Source organism: Pogona vitticeps, chromosome 3, assembly GCF_051106095.1.
Source record: "Pogona vitticeps strain Pit_001003342236 chromosome 3, PviZW2.1, whole genome shotgun sequence".
Taxonomy (NCBI): Eukaryota; Metazoa; Chordata; class Lepidosauria; order Squamata; family Agamidae; genus Pogona; species Pogona vitticeps.
In genome coordinates, this window is record NC_135785.1 from 239,908,541 (window position 1) to 239,923,838 (window position 15,298).

Genomic DNA, 15,298 nt, shown 5'->3' on the forward strand with positions numbered 1-15,298 from the left:
TCCTCCTTCGGGATAAGAGAATAGGCTCATCTTCTGCATCCCCCAGCCAATCACCTTGTGTCTCCTGTTACCATGCAAAATTGGCTAGGGTTCCATCACACAGGGATTCAGAAAAGTGCAATTTGGGATGCCCTGGAAGCAAATTGGTCTGTTCACCATGTGGATGCCATTAAAAAGAGCAGACCAAATCACCCAAGCCAATGCACCAAACAGGGGAGCAAATGTCTGTCTGGACATGTCCTCAATTAGAGCAATTATTTTCATTATTTTTGAAAAATGGGAATGTAAAAAAACTACTTTAAAACAACTACGGAAAATTAATCTACAACCATAACAGTAACCAAATAATTGGTTAAGGGTTTAGAACTATTACACTAAATAATTACTTTTTAAAAGTTAGTTTGAAGCAATATAACCAGGGCTGTTTTGAGACTTCTATTACTCCTCTGTTTCAGAAGATGCTGCTTTGATTTCTTACTGGGGTGAGAAAACATCAACATATCTCCCCTACTCTGGATGCCTTGCATTGGCTGCCAGTTCATTTCCTCATTGATTTCAAAGTACTAATGATGACATATAAAGCCCAACAGTTTAGGACCTCAATGTCTGGTGGAACGCCTCCTCCCACCTAGATCTACCTGAATAACTTGCTTTAGACAGGATGGGCAGCTGAGGGGCCTAATGCTGAGGGAGGCTCAAAGAGAAAGAACAAGAAAACGGGCCTTCTCAGCAGTGGCCTCTCACCTCTGGAACAATTTTCCCCCAGAAATTTTTATGGCTCCATCGCTGGGTGTTTTTAAGAGCCAACTCAAGACCTGGCTCTTTAGGCAGGCCTTCCCTTCTGTCAAGACCTAATTTATTTCACCATCTTCAATTGTATTAATGTTGTTTTGCTTTGTTTTATTTTAACATTATTTGGAGTTTTGTTAGCTGCCCAGAGTAGACTTCGGTCTGGATGGGTGGGGTATAAATTAAATAAATAAATAAATAATGTAATAAATGTATTGGCTCAAGGCTTGCCTAAAAAATTCTGAAGACAAGGGCAGTTATGTAAAAAGTCTAGCATAGGGTGGGGGAAAACTCTTCATGTGAACAGTCTAAAGAAAATAGGGAGGGAGAAAGTGCTATTAAATACTGAGGATTCAAAACTAAGTGTCCCCAGACTAGTCGAGTTCTTGTTTTAGATTTAGCCAGGCCCAAAACATAACTTGAAAACCTGAGCTAATTTATTTTGAAGATGGCCCAGCTCTAGAGACACATGAGCAGAGTTTAGAAAAATCTGGGTTTTTTTGGACTGTACTTCCCATGCTAGTTAAAAGAGTCTAGGAGTTTTTGTAAAAACAAAAAAACTTTTCTAAAATCTGTTCCATCATAAGAGCATCTTTGCCCTTGCTTAGACCCTGCATCCAGAATTCAGCTCAAACAGACTTAAAGAATAGGATCCCTCAGGCTTTTGTTTCTTCAACATCATGTTCAAGTTCCTGACTTCAAAGGCAACTGCTCGCATAAGGACTTTAAACTTTGCTGCCATATAATTAGTAGTCCGTAAGCTTTCACTGCTCCAATTTGATACACAGTGACTTTGATCAATGCATGATCTTAGTTCCTACTAGCAACATTTTCCCCTGTTAATTATTTTCTGTGTGATTTAAACATTACAATATATTATGCTACATTCTTGTTTTAGTCACACAGACACCGTTTCTTCAGTTCGTAATACTACTACAGTTTACATCGTGAAAACCAATAAAAATCAAGGAGCATTTAATTTCCAGAGGACAGGTAATAAGACTGAAAGTGCCCTAGATATTTTTTAGAAGGAGGAGCATTTCTGTTCCTTTCTCACCTCCAGTATATAAAAAAAACTACATTTGCTGAGATGACCACTACTTAAGGTACAGAAAGTTAAAATGTCATTCATATAAAATTTCTTGGGGGTGGTTTGATACTACTGTGATGGAAAGTCACAGTAGACCCACTGAAAACAATGGGATCTAATTTAGGTGCAATGGTTATTTTCCATTGGTTGAAATCTGTTGTGTAGCTCCACATGTGGAACAGTTATGACGTCATCAGTTGTGGAAAATCATCACTGTTTAAATATATTTTTGGGGGATTTCAATATGCACACTACTTTATTACATTGTGTACACATTGTACAATATGGATCCAAAATTACCTTTAATCACCACCAATCTCCTTTAACCAATGGCACAAAAGACACAAATTAGCATGATGTTAGCATATATCTTCTAATTTTAAATATGTGTGTGCTAATATATAAATAATGGCTATCATTCAGAAATCCAGTGAACCTGGATTGGATGTTGATGTTGTTGGCTTGGTGTCTGGTGGGGGAAGAGCAAGGTACAAAGGTGTGCTTCTGGGGACTTTGAACATGGTTATTCTAACAATAAATGGAGGAAAGTAGATTAAAAGCAGACCCAAAACGAGGTGTAAACAAAATGCAATTTCATTAACACAGCAGGTGAAGGCCACGTTGAATATTACAGTGGCCACATGGAGGGCTATTTAAATTGCTCAGTGTGAAGAAAGCTATTTGCATCCCATGGATTTTTCCATTGCTTTTCTGGAACACTTTTGTTACTAAGGGGATTTTGGATGGTTGCAGAAGGGTGGGTGGGGGTGGGAAATCACCCCACCTGCACACCAGGGAATACACACAAAATGCTTGCCACAGGGAGCATTTTGAAAAGGATTTCGCAAGCCGGCTCATGCAATTGCACATCAACCAGAAGTGATAGGTAATTAGGCTGTAGCACTCTAAACATTTGCATATCACATAACACAGCCATATAACAGGCTGCCTGGCATTTGTTTAAATCTGCTGCGAAGTGCAAAAGGAAAGTGCTTTAATGCATACGCACACATGGTTTCTTGTCTACTATTCCTACCACGTGAAATAAATTCTGGACTTATCCTATAATCATGACATGATGAAAGGCATCTAATATTAGGAAATTTCTCTAGCCTCCCATCATACGCATTGTACCCACTAATCTTTTTCTGTCATTGCATCTCAGTTATTCTCCTAACACTGTATACAATGGCTAGAAATCAATTAACTGCCCATTCTCACGCATGACCTCTGCATACTCGGGGATGGGCAGTTAATTGAATGGAAAAGGAAATATACCGCTCATTGAAAGAGTACAAGAAAAAATGAAATAGCATTAACCTGGAGAGTTCACACGAGGCGCACATCTCACTGGTTTAAGGCATCTGACTGTAGAGCCAGAGGCTGGGAGTTCAATTCCCCTCTTAAGCCTACTTAAGAGGAGATGGACTCGGTGATCCATAGAGTTCCTTCCAGCTGTGCTGTTCAAAGGTTCAAAGATTAAAATAAAATTATTAAAAATAAAATGTGAGGAAACAAAGAGTTCAAAAGCAGTTCTATTTAATACAATACAACCCAGAAATCATTTCTGTTCAAGAGTTCCATTGAGAAGGGGTGTCTTGCCAATCTTCTCCGAAATGGGTCACTGCTTTCCTCTGTAACATGTGAGTACATGTTCAATAGCATCACAGTGCCGTATTGTGCTTATAGTACGGTAATTTTGACTAAGGTTAAAAAAAAAAACTAGGGTTCAGAACTACACTTGATCAGAGTCCTACTATTAAGTTGAGTGAGGTATCTCTAACTTACTGTACCTCACAAGGTGGTAGTGAAGATAAATAGAGGTAAGGCATCCAGATACTCTATTTAGAGTTACCAGAAGAGAAGGTAAAATACAAAGGCAAGAAAACAAAATTTAAAACAATGAACACTTGAATATGATGTTGAATAGGACAGTTTCCTATCCAGCATGATGTTAAGACTATGGTGTTCCTGATTACTATGTACTTAATTGAAGAGACACCTGTACAGCAGACCAAGGCAAAGAGGCAGTCCCGAAACAAGCAAAACCAGGGAGCTGGACAGGGGACAGATTGGATTTGTCTCCAGTGTGGAAGGGATTGTCACTCTCGAATTGGCCTTCTCAGCCACACAAGACGCTGTTCCAAGACCTCCATACAGAGCATGATACCATAGTCTCTCGAGACTGAAGGATGCCTACTACTACTATTTCTATGTACAGGTTGGACAGTAAGGAAGTCTGAAGGGGGGAAAATAAATTTATTTGAAATGTGGTTTTGGAGGATTATTACAGATACTATGAACTGTCAACCAGACAAATAAGTGGGTTCTAAAGCCTGAACACTAACTTTAAGCTAAAACAATTAAACAAAAGCTACTATATTTTGGACATAAAATCAGAAAATAAGTCTCAATGGAAAAGACCGGTACCTCAGGAAAGCCTGAAGACAGTAAAATAAGAGAAGAAGACCTAGCATGGAATAGATTTGATTCAATAAAGGAAGTCACATATTTCAGGTTGTGAGACCAAATAAGGGTTCTTTTGAAGATCATTAATTCATTACATAGAATTTTAAAAATATTTTCTTTCCGGATCTTATTCTACACTGGATTTAACGGCTTGGAATTAAGTCCCATTTTTAACTCTTAGCAAATTACTCTCTTAGTTCCCAATATATAATAACAGGACAATCTGATGACCAGAGTAGGTTGCTTTCAGGATGAAATTCATGAGACCTGAATTCTTAAAGGTGATGTATTCTTAGAAGAATATTACAAAAGCTCAGTTCTTGAAGCCAATCCCACTGAGTTCAGTGGGACCTACTGTATACTCAAGTAAGTACTTGTTCACTTGTGGGCCCTAGAATTGTCTCAACCCTTCTTTGTTCCAAATGTAGTATTTTTTATCTTTTTCCCACCTGCACAGAGATTTTTTAAAATAATGCATACCAAGTGTAAAAAAGGCAGCACAACTATTTTTTTTCCTGAGCTGAACAACTAACATGTAGATACTGTCCCAACCTGCTGTTTTCTCACAGCAGGAAAAATATATGCAGGTAATTATTAATAATCATATATCATTCAGTTTATGCTGACTTATGATGAGCCTTTTCAGGGTTTTCCAGAGAGTACTCAGAAGTGGACTAGTGTTCCCTTCCTCTGGGGTGCCCTGGGACTGTGCAGCTTACCCATGACTACACAGGCTGGCTCTTCTCCCAGGAGGCACAGTGGGGATTTGAACTCCAAACCTCTGACTCCACAGTCAGATACCCAAACCACTGAGCTATCCAGCCAGATAGTTAGGCACTTTCATTTTATGAACAGAAAAAGAAAGAAAAAGAAGAAAACATTCCTATAAAGTTGTACATATGTTAACTTCCCAATCTTGCAATATTTAAAGATAGTAGAGACATATTGCCATATTACCCATGTTGCCAATGCTGTGGGTACTGAGAGTAAGAGATAAAACTGTCCAGTTAGTTCATATGGTTGAGGTTAAATTTGAACTCAGGACTCTACATCAGGGATGCAGAGTCCTCAGGCTTGCAAGGTCTACTTTGTTGTTTTTTCCCCTAGAACCCTGCCTGAGATTCATCAATTACATCCAGGTGCAAAACAGTGGTTATGCATTTGGGGAGCAGGGCTAAACATGTCATTAGAACTAAGGAACAGGAGTATATTTGAGCAAATACTCAAACCAGAAATTTGTTTTCAACACCAAAATGGAACTATTCCTACCTGTTACATAGGAATCCACCACCAATTCTTGGCCTAAGCTATCTTCTACCTCTGCTTCATTGATTATGCAAAAGCCTTTGACTGTGTGGACCACAGCAAACTATGGCAAGTCCTTAAAGAAATGGGAGTGCCTGATCACCTTATCTATCTCCTGAGAAACCTATATGTAGGACAAGAAGCAACAGTTAGAACTGGATATGGAACAACTGATTGGTTCAAAATTGGGAAAGGAGTATGACAAGGCTGTATATTGTCCCCCGACTTATTTAACTTATATGCAGAATTCATCATGGGAAAGGCAGGATTGGAGGAACCCCAAGGTGGAAATAAGATTGCCGGAAGAAATATCAACTACCTCCGATATGCAGATGATACCACTCTGATGGCAGAAAATGAGGAGGAATTAAGGAACCCCGTAATGAGGGTGAAAGAGGAGAGTGCAAAAAAATGATCTGAAACTCAACATCAAAAAAACTAAGATCATGACCAGTGGTCCCATCACCTCCTGGGAAAGAGGAAGGGAAGATATGGAGGCAGTGACAGATTTTACTTTCTTGGGCTCCATGATCACTGCAAATGGTGACAGCAGCCACAAAATTAAAAGATGCCTGTTTCTTGGGAGGAAAGCAATGACAAACCTTGACAGCATCTTAAAAAGCAGAGACATCACCTTGCCAACAAAAGTCCGAATAGTCAAAGCTATGGTTTTCCCTGTAGTGATGTAAGGAAGTGAGAGCTGGAATATAAAGCTGATGGCCGAAGAACTGATGCTTTTGAATTGTGGTGCTGGAGGAGGCTCTTGAGAGCCCCCTGCACTACAAACCTATCCATTTTGAAGTAAATCAACCCTGAAGCTGAGGCTCCAATACTTTGGCCATCTCATGAGAAAAGAATGTTGGGAAAGTGTGAAGGCAAGAGGAGAAGGGGACAACAGAGGATGAGATGGTTGGACAGAGTCACCAAAGCTACCAACATGAATTTGACCCAACTCCGGGGGGGCAGTGGAAGACATGCGGGCCTGGCGTGCTCTGGTCCATGGGGTCAAGAAGAGTTGGACACGACTAAACGACTAAACAACCTTAGTAGCCTAATTTATAACAATATTTTGTTGCTGTTTTTGTTGTTATTGCTGTTATTAAACAAAACAACAGGAATCAGAAACCCTCGGTGATCAACTACAAATTAGCAGTAGATCTCAATGTACCCCTGTGCACCCCGAGTCACACCCCCTCCAGATTTCTACACTTTCATACAAGAGGTTACACCCACGAAGCAAAAGAACAGAGCAGGGATTTCTTAAGCATCTTTCAAAGAATGGCTTTGGTCAAGTCACTAATCCTCTCCAGCTTTACTTCTTCATCAAAAATGGGAACAAAGGTGACCCATTTGAAACAATAGCCTGCATTAAAGATCACAAACCAGTTTACCAGTCTGGCAGGGGTTCCTTGTAAACAATCAGTGGGTTAAACTCAACACACAGCACAACATTACAGGTAAATATTTTGAGTTAGCATCCTGTGCACACAGAGCCATTGTGTACAATACAGTAGTTGATCGGGTTCCTCCTCCAGACAGACCATCCTGCCCTAGCTGTCCGGTCCAAGAAGAAAGCAAGCAGCACTTTGACGGATGACCAAGCCAGCTGCCTACTTTTTGTTCCCCTGCTAGAAAAACAGCAGAGCGAGAAAGAGATCGCCCACACCTATTCGTAAGCAGTCATTACTGTAGCCTTGGTGCGAAGCTACCGAGGGGGGGGGGTGCGTTGAATGACAGAGCGGTTGCCCCTGCTGCTCCCACCCCCGCCATGGGTTGCTCGTGTGGAGGAGCCAAGAGATAACATCCTGGTGCCAGAGAAAGCAGACACAGCTTTCCTATCCCATTGGAACAGCTGTCCGAAGGGTGGGGAACTGGGGATTTGGGGGGGGGGGGGAGAGGGAGAGGTCGATTATTTGCAAGACAATCTGCCAGCAAAAAAAAAAAAAAAAAAAAAAGCCCAGACATGAGGAGTTGTTTTGGTTCTGTTGTTGTCATTATGTCTCTTCGGCTAATTTGCTCTCTGCCTGCCGAAGGGTGTGTGGCGTGTGGAAGGGAGGGAGGGGGGGGGAGAGATTTCCCAGGTCCTCTCCCGAAAAGCAGCGCAATGATGGCTTCGGTGTCCGGGGACCGCCTCGCCGTGTAAGGCAGCAGGTGCCGGGAGAGAGCGGGGAAACACACGGGCTTAAAAACTTGCGCAGGAGAAAATTATACTACGAGGAAGCTGGCGGGGGAGGAGGGAGCCCGGGAGAGCCGGCGGTCCGGCGGGGCTGAGGGGACCCGGACCACCCCCACCCCCACCTCCTCGTCTTCTCCCCTCCCCCCCCCCCGCTTTCCCGCTCTCCCCCCCCCCCCTCAGCCGCGCTCCGAGCGCAACTCCCGCGTCCTTGCCTCACCGTCCGGCGCGCGCGGGGGCGCTGAGGTCTCCCTTCGGCAGCCCGGCCAGCCTCCCGTGCTCGGTGGCTCCCCAAAGTGAGGCAAGGATGCTGAAGGAATAGGAGCGACTTACCTGGCGGAGCTGCCGCCTCCCGGCCGGTCCTCGCTCCCTCAAGCAGGACAAAGGGAAAAGCCCCCTTCCCACCCGCCGCTCCCTGGGTTCCTCCGCTGCTGCCCTCGCGCGCTCCTCCGCGCCTCCAGTTCTCTCCCGGCAGCGCTTACATCCCGCCCTGGCGGAGGGCAGCGCCGGAGAAGGAGAAGGGGGAGCCGCGCGCCGAGCCGCGGAGAGCTATATAACGCGGCGCGGGGAGCGGCCACCCAGCGGCGCCCGCTGCCTCCCAAGCGGCGCCCCACACACGCTCGGCTTTGCGCGGGCTCCTTCCCACTGCGGCGTCCGGAAAAGGAGGCGCGGCGCCCTCTCCTGGCAAGCCCGCGGTAGAAGCTGCTTCAACTTCTTCCCCGCTCCAGCCTCCTGAAACTTAGAGGCGGATTCTGTCGACCAACTTGAAGACTAAAGGTGGAGAGGGGGGCGGAGGGGAGGAGGAGGAGAGAAAGCCTTGGGTTTTTCTGCTGGTTGCCGCCCGCCCCCCCCCCAGTCAAGTGACTGGAGGACACTGGGTTTCAACGGCATTCGGAAGAAAGAAGGACGGCCCTGTGCGAGGAGACCACAGCGAGAGAGAGACAGATGGAAGCTAACTGCTGCTCAGTGTTGGGTAGACTGTGTTAGTTGCTATAGAAGCAACCTGCTGGAGATTTCAGAATAATTTTCGGGGCTGCAAAAAAAAAGCGTGTTCACTTTGGAAATGTAGCCAGAGACTAAATCATGAGACCCATATGCTATATTAATTGTGGATTAGCATTATTGTTTGACCCAACTCCTGGAGGCAGTGGAAGACAGGAGGGCCTGGTGTGCTCTGGTCCATGGGGTCACGAAGAGTCGGACACGACTTAACGACGAAACAACAAGCATTATTGTGGGTTCTAGATCACATCAAGCCTGAACTCTTTTTAGAAGCACAAATGGCTAAAAGTGAGGCAGTCATACTTTGGGCCCATCATGAGGACAGGAGATTCACTAGAAAAGATTATAAGGCCATGGGAAGTTGAGAGTGGCAAAGGAAGACCAAATATGAGACCGATTGACTCAGTAAAGGAAGCCCTGGCCTTGGGGTTTGCAAGACCTGAGCAATTCATTCATTCATTCCAGCTTATACTGACTTTACATTGCATAAAAACGTTGTAGCCGCCTAGAGTGGTCTTAAGCAACCAGATAGGCAGGATATAAAATAAATGAATGAATGAATGAATGAATGAATAAATGAATGAATGAATGAATAAATAAATAAATAAATAAATATTTGGATGTACCTTGTCCTGCTGCCCAACTGGAGATCATCAGAATCTACACCCAATATGTAATATCTTCAGGGATAAGTCGTCGTTTAGTCGTTTAGTCGTGTCTGACTCTTCGTGACCCCATGGACCAGAGCACGCCAGGCCCTCCTATCTTCCACTGCCTCCTGGTGTTGTGTCAAGTTCATGTTGGTTGCTTCGCAGACACTGTCCAGCCATCTCATCCTCAGTCGTCCCCTTCTCCTCTTGCCATCACACTTTCCTAACATCAAGGTTTTTTCCAAGGAGTCTTCTCTTCTCACGAGATGGCCAAAGTATTGGAGCCTCAGCTTCAGTATCTGTCATTCCAGTGAGCACTCAGGGTTGATTTCCTTTAGAATTGATAGGTTTGTTCTCCTTACAGTCCAGGGGATTCTCAAGAGCCTCGTCCAGCACCACAATTCAAAGGCATCAATTCTTCGGCGGTCTGCTTACTTTCTTTATGGTCCAGGGATAAGTAACATGACTTTAAAACTGCATTATGTAAACCATGATGGGTTGATTCTTAAAAGATTTGGAAGCTCTTCATGTCCTTTTGTGCCCAGCACTGATGCTTATTGTGGATAAAGTGACAGACTAGGATTCTGAGTGATGACACCAACTTGGACAACTTTTTAAAGGGTCTCAGACAAATTCACAATTCATTATTGGGGGTTAGAAGTTATGACAGTTGTATATCACCTCCAATAACAGAGGGGGTACAGATCTGTATATCAATTGCTGGAACCACAAGTGAAGGGTTTAGCTGCATCCAAGTCCTGCTCATTGGCTTCCCATGGACAAACGGTCGTCCATTGTTCAAACAGAATGTTTGATTAGAAAGCTGGATTCCTTTGATTCAGGTGAGATGTGTGCCTCAGCCAGCAGACTACTGATGCCAGCCTCTGATGCCTGTCTCTGTTCATATTACAAGGGGAGTGTTTGAACAGTCTGTCAATAAAGTAGCCTTTTAGATCTTTCAGTACCAAGCAAACAACTTGCGAAAGGGCCATAACATAGGGATGGTAGGAGAGAATAAATATCTCACTGTGCCATGATCAGAAATTGAGACGTTTTAAAAATAATTAGTTAGATTTCCAGGAAACTACTTAGTTCCTCTTACAGTTTCAGTTTTTTAAAAAGTAACTATGTGTTCCTAATTGTCAACTGTATTCTAAATCCCTCTCATCCCTTTCGTCCTCATCTCCACCTTACAACAAAATGTGAGACAGCAGAAGGAATTGAAAGTTAAAGCATGTGATACCTCTCCTCCATCTTTTAGTCAGGCCATAGCCTGTTAACTGTAAAGTAACTATAAACATTTACATCTCAGATGGGATGAAGTAATCACTCCTTAACTTCCAGTTGTAGTGTAATACAGTTACACTGTTGTTATTGAAAAACAGAACTAATTGCTTCGAAGCTCTGGCCCTGACATCCTAAGAGTACTTTGCACTCACATTAATTTGAAACCATCAGCCTGAGCTGAAACCTTGCCAATTCAGATCCCATGCCTGTGACTTTATTTCTTGGGGGTGCTTATCCAGGAAAAAGGAGTCAGAGATAATTGAAATACATAACAAATTTGTTACTCAGAAGAAGATGGTCTACTCCATGGTTTCCAGAAGCCTTCACCATTGGTTGTGTGGGCCAGGATTTCTGGGACTTGTAGTCCAAGAACATCTGGAGACTCAAGGTTGGGAACACTGTTCTACATAAACTGACATCCACATAGACCAGAATCCTGTTGCGTTCAAATAGCATAAATGGACAACTGCACAAATGAATCTACCCATGTTGCTTGCTGGGTACACTTCCTGGCTGAAAAAATTATGTGCTTGGCCGCAGGACAGACAGCAAGCGAGAGGGGAAAACAGATTGTCCGACTGCCCTTAATGCATATGGATTTCTTCAGTAGGATTTGGGCCTTAGTGATTAAATTTGTAGCAAATCTCATTATGGACAGGACAGGTTTGCATTGACATATTGCTAACATGGGTCAGAAAGCTGAAAGAAATCCAATGGCTTTATGTTTGATTTTCACTAGAGCTGAACAAGAACTGCCCTGAGGATTTGAGAGTAGTAAAGAAGAAGTGTGTGTGAGCATTTAAGGAGTCCCACTTTGTGGCACATGCTTCTTGGGCAGTGCAAACCTTTGGTTTTGTTATAGCACTGAAACAGCTTAATACCTAAATTCTGTGTTTGTCCTACTCAGAGCAGCCTTAATAAAATCAATGGGATTTAAGATAGTTGCAGTCAATGCATCCCATTCACTTCAACAGAACTAATGCTGCATTTCATTCCATAAGATTGGCCTGCCCAATTTTAATCTCAGGTGATAGACTGGTGCTACAACATTTCAGTGTTCTGTAAAATCATCTCCTGAATGTCCTCATCTTTGTTTTCTCCTGGAGAGTGAATCAGTATGTACTGCATAATCCTGCTGTGGACCCAAAGTCTGGAAAAGTTAGTTTATGGACTACAGCTCACTAGCCAGTCACTGTGGCTAATGGCTATGATGGCTGAGGGATTTTGAGAGATTTTGAGACTAAATCTTCCAAGGTCTATTTGAAAAGTACTGAACTGGTCAGCTACCCTCAAGTAAAGTAGTTGCATACTAAGTTGCACAACTCAGCTCATAAGAAATAATATCTATGTTGACTTGCAATTTGATGCCAAATGTTACACAGTGGAGTTAGGCTGGCAATAGGATTTTGTCTATAGTGTTGATGTCCTGGAAGCAAGGCAGTGTGCCACAAATCACACATTTTACTTCCCCTAGTAAAGGCACAAAGGATGCTCTTTTAAGTGGGAACTCAGTGCTACAATATTTTTGTAATGTTGTCATTATTCAGCAGAAGCAAAATCTGCTATAAACATTTTATCATCTGGGGCAGGGGCCATTGTATAAATGTGGCAAAGCAGTTTCTATGTTCTATGTTTTGTTTATATTCTATTTCTTACATCTCCTGTTTCCCCTCTGCCCCAAAACAGTGTCTGAGGAAGTGGGTTTTGATCGATGAAAGCTCACATGGGAACAAATCTTTAACATGCCACAATATTCTGTCCTCCCGCCTTTCTTTCTTCCCATCTTTTTTTAACCAACATGCTGGAACAGACCAACACGCCTACATCTTTGGGAAGCAATTCACAAAGCCATAAAGAAAACATCACAATATAAGTCAAGCAACATTTGAAGAAAAGGTGGGAAGAGCTGGAATCCTTGACTTGTATAAATCAGGGAAGTCATTGGCATTTATTTGCATAATTTCTCTTGCTTTGCATAATTTATTATGCAGTTTTGGAAAATATATATAATTTATGCTGATTTTGCAAGAATCTTTGTAGGGCATCTCAGTGCCTTGCCCTCAACCTTGCTGTCTTTCCGCAAGCAGACAAAGACTCTTCAGCCAGGCTTTCCCTTTACTGATTGGCTGTCCTGCAGGGGGTTTTAAATTGAGTGTTGTGCCTTGTGGCTTTGAATCTGTTTTTAGTGTTGGCTTTGTTTACCATTTTTAGTGTGGTTTTTGTTTGATTCTTTTTAATATTCATAGTACTTACTGTTTTTAGCTTTCAAATATTGTCTCTTAATGATGTTAGCTACCTTGGGTTCTTTTTTAAGGAAAAAGGCATGATAAAAATATTTTAAATAATTGAAATAAAGGTGAAATCCAGTAGTTCTGCCAACATGTTCTCAAGCATGTCAATGCTCATGAGAGCTAGAATTGTGCCTTTACAAACAAAACAAACAAAACCTTGAAATGCTAAGAATGTCAGGAAGCTAATACTGCATCTAATATGATGTTCTACACTTTTCTTCTTCAAATTCATTGGAATGACTGCATGGACATATATCCAAAAATATTGCCTCCTTTATTAATTTTCAGGAAGTGTTTTCTAAAACCCTCTTTGTAATTTTGTTACTATTATCAGTTGAAGAATCTCACTCCACTCCTAGTAATATAAATAATTTTTGGGTTTATGTTAGAGGTTGACAATTTATGCATTGACAGTGAATTTGCCAGGAGCATTTCCACCTTTGCTAATGTGTCGACTGGAAATTCTGAAATTTGCAGAGTCAAATGCACAAATGGAAAGGCACCTTATCTCAAGGCCAGGTTTGGCTCTCCATGTTCATCCTAGCAGAGCTTGCAAATATGTTCTTTCCAGCTGGGATATTGCCTAGGTAACAAAAGCATCTGTTTAAGCCGTCCTGCATACAAGTCATTAATCTTTAGCCGGTGGCAGAAGTACCAGTCACCCCTAAAAGCATCTCTGAATTTTTAATGATGAAGCTTTATAGGGGAAAGCAATTGTTCACAGTCTCTTGGCTACCAGGGATAGTGGGCAGAATCTCTTACCTAGCCAAATAATAAATGGAGAGATGTCATTATTTTCAGAGTGATCCAAAATACCTCCAGTCAGCCAGATCTGAAATTTTTGAATAGACAGTCCTGGATTGCCTTTGACTTGAAGATCATTTCTTCAGCACAGCATTTTAGCAGCCGATTATCATCTACTTACAATATTAATGCTTTTGATCACCTAGTTCAGGCGTTTCACTCTAGAGGGCAATTAGAACTCTCATCACACCTAATCAAACACTATGTAAATGCATAAAAGAAGGCTTTGTTCCTATGTTTTATAATGCTGGATTGGTTGTGCAGCAGTAGCAGCAGCAGCCCCCACCCACCCTGTAAAATCACTGACTGAAAATTCAGATGGAGGCTGATTCTTCTGGAGAATATGTGGCCAAAAATATTCTCTGATGAACATGGCATGTATGCATACACCACGGGTTGCAGTGGCACCTTTGTGTGACTGAAGACAAGCAGCAAATGGAAGACGAATTGCATCTCTTCTACAGTTTATATTTAGTCTCTTGTTTCCTACACCCAGCAAATCTAGTATAGTAAAATGACATGGGTGGGGGATGGAAAGCCGGGATACATACTGACTTAGTTCAGGGCTGGGCTGAAGCTCCACTGATAGATCTCTGGCTGACTTGCAGCAGATCAGGATTTTGGTCAGAGCTTGGAAACAAGAAAATTAATTTGTTACCTTAAATTGTTTGTTTCTTTCAGCTGTGAACTATTGTAATTGTTATTTTAAGGACTCAAAAAGCAATAAGTTAATGTTTCTCATTGTGTTAACTTGTTACCACAATTTTGAGCAGTGTAAAGCAGTATTTTGAAATTTTTAACTGATTTGCTGACACATTTGCCAACCAATTGAATGTTTTTGTTTTAAAATCAATGAATTAAATCACCTTAAGGATTTAATTGTACAGTGCTTGTTCCATTGCTAATTTTTCCAGTCTCTGGTTTCTGATTTGTCCTATTTTAACAATGATAGTAAGAAAATTCCCTTCATGTCCTAAATTATTTGCCAGAAATCTGGAACTCTCTCTCACACTCACTCTCACTCTCTGTGCATGTGTGTAAAAACAGTTCTGGTATTTGTTTATTTATCCATTTATTTAATGTAATTTGGTTTGTATGCTGTCTTTTTCCCAAGGGATGCAAGGCAGTTTACACTTAAATAGAACAAGTCCCATTAAAACATAAAGTGAATAGACAGTTTAAATATTTATAACTCAATTTCAAAACCGACCAATAAAAATATTCTGCATCCACATACTTACAAGCCCCTTCTGAAGCCCCAGGCCCTTGCTTGTTGGTGGAAAAACAGTAGGAATAGAACCAGCCTAAGGTACAGAGTTCTAGGGAAAAATGAATCTAAGTAAACTCCCAGATTCAAAATTCTTTAATTCAAAATATATGTAATAAAACCGTAACAGAATAGATCCTAAAAGCTGGAAGTCTGTCTGCACCTGTCTTA

General features: G+C 42.0%; 1 protein-coding gene across 2 annotated transcripts in view; it reads right to left on the reverse strand.

Moving 5' to 3' along the window:
* MTUS2 (microtubule associated scaffold protein 2) overlaps nt 1–8,263 on the reverse strand; it is a 352,715-nt gene extending 344,452 nt beyond the window's left edge. For both annotated transcript variants that reach the window (XM_072993758.2, XM_020788605.3), the window contains exon 1: nt 8,160–8,263. The gene's annotated coding sequence lies outside the window, so the exon portion shown is untranslated. The remainder of the gene's footprint in view (nt 1–8,159) is intronic.
* Nucleotides 8,264–15,298: the final 7,035 nt, after the last annotated feature.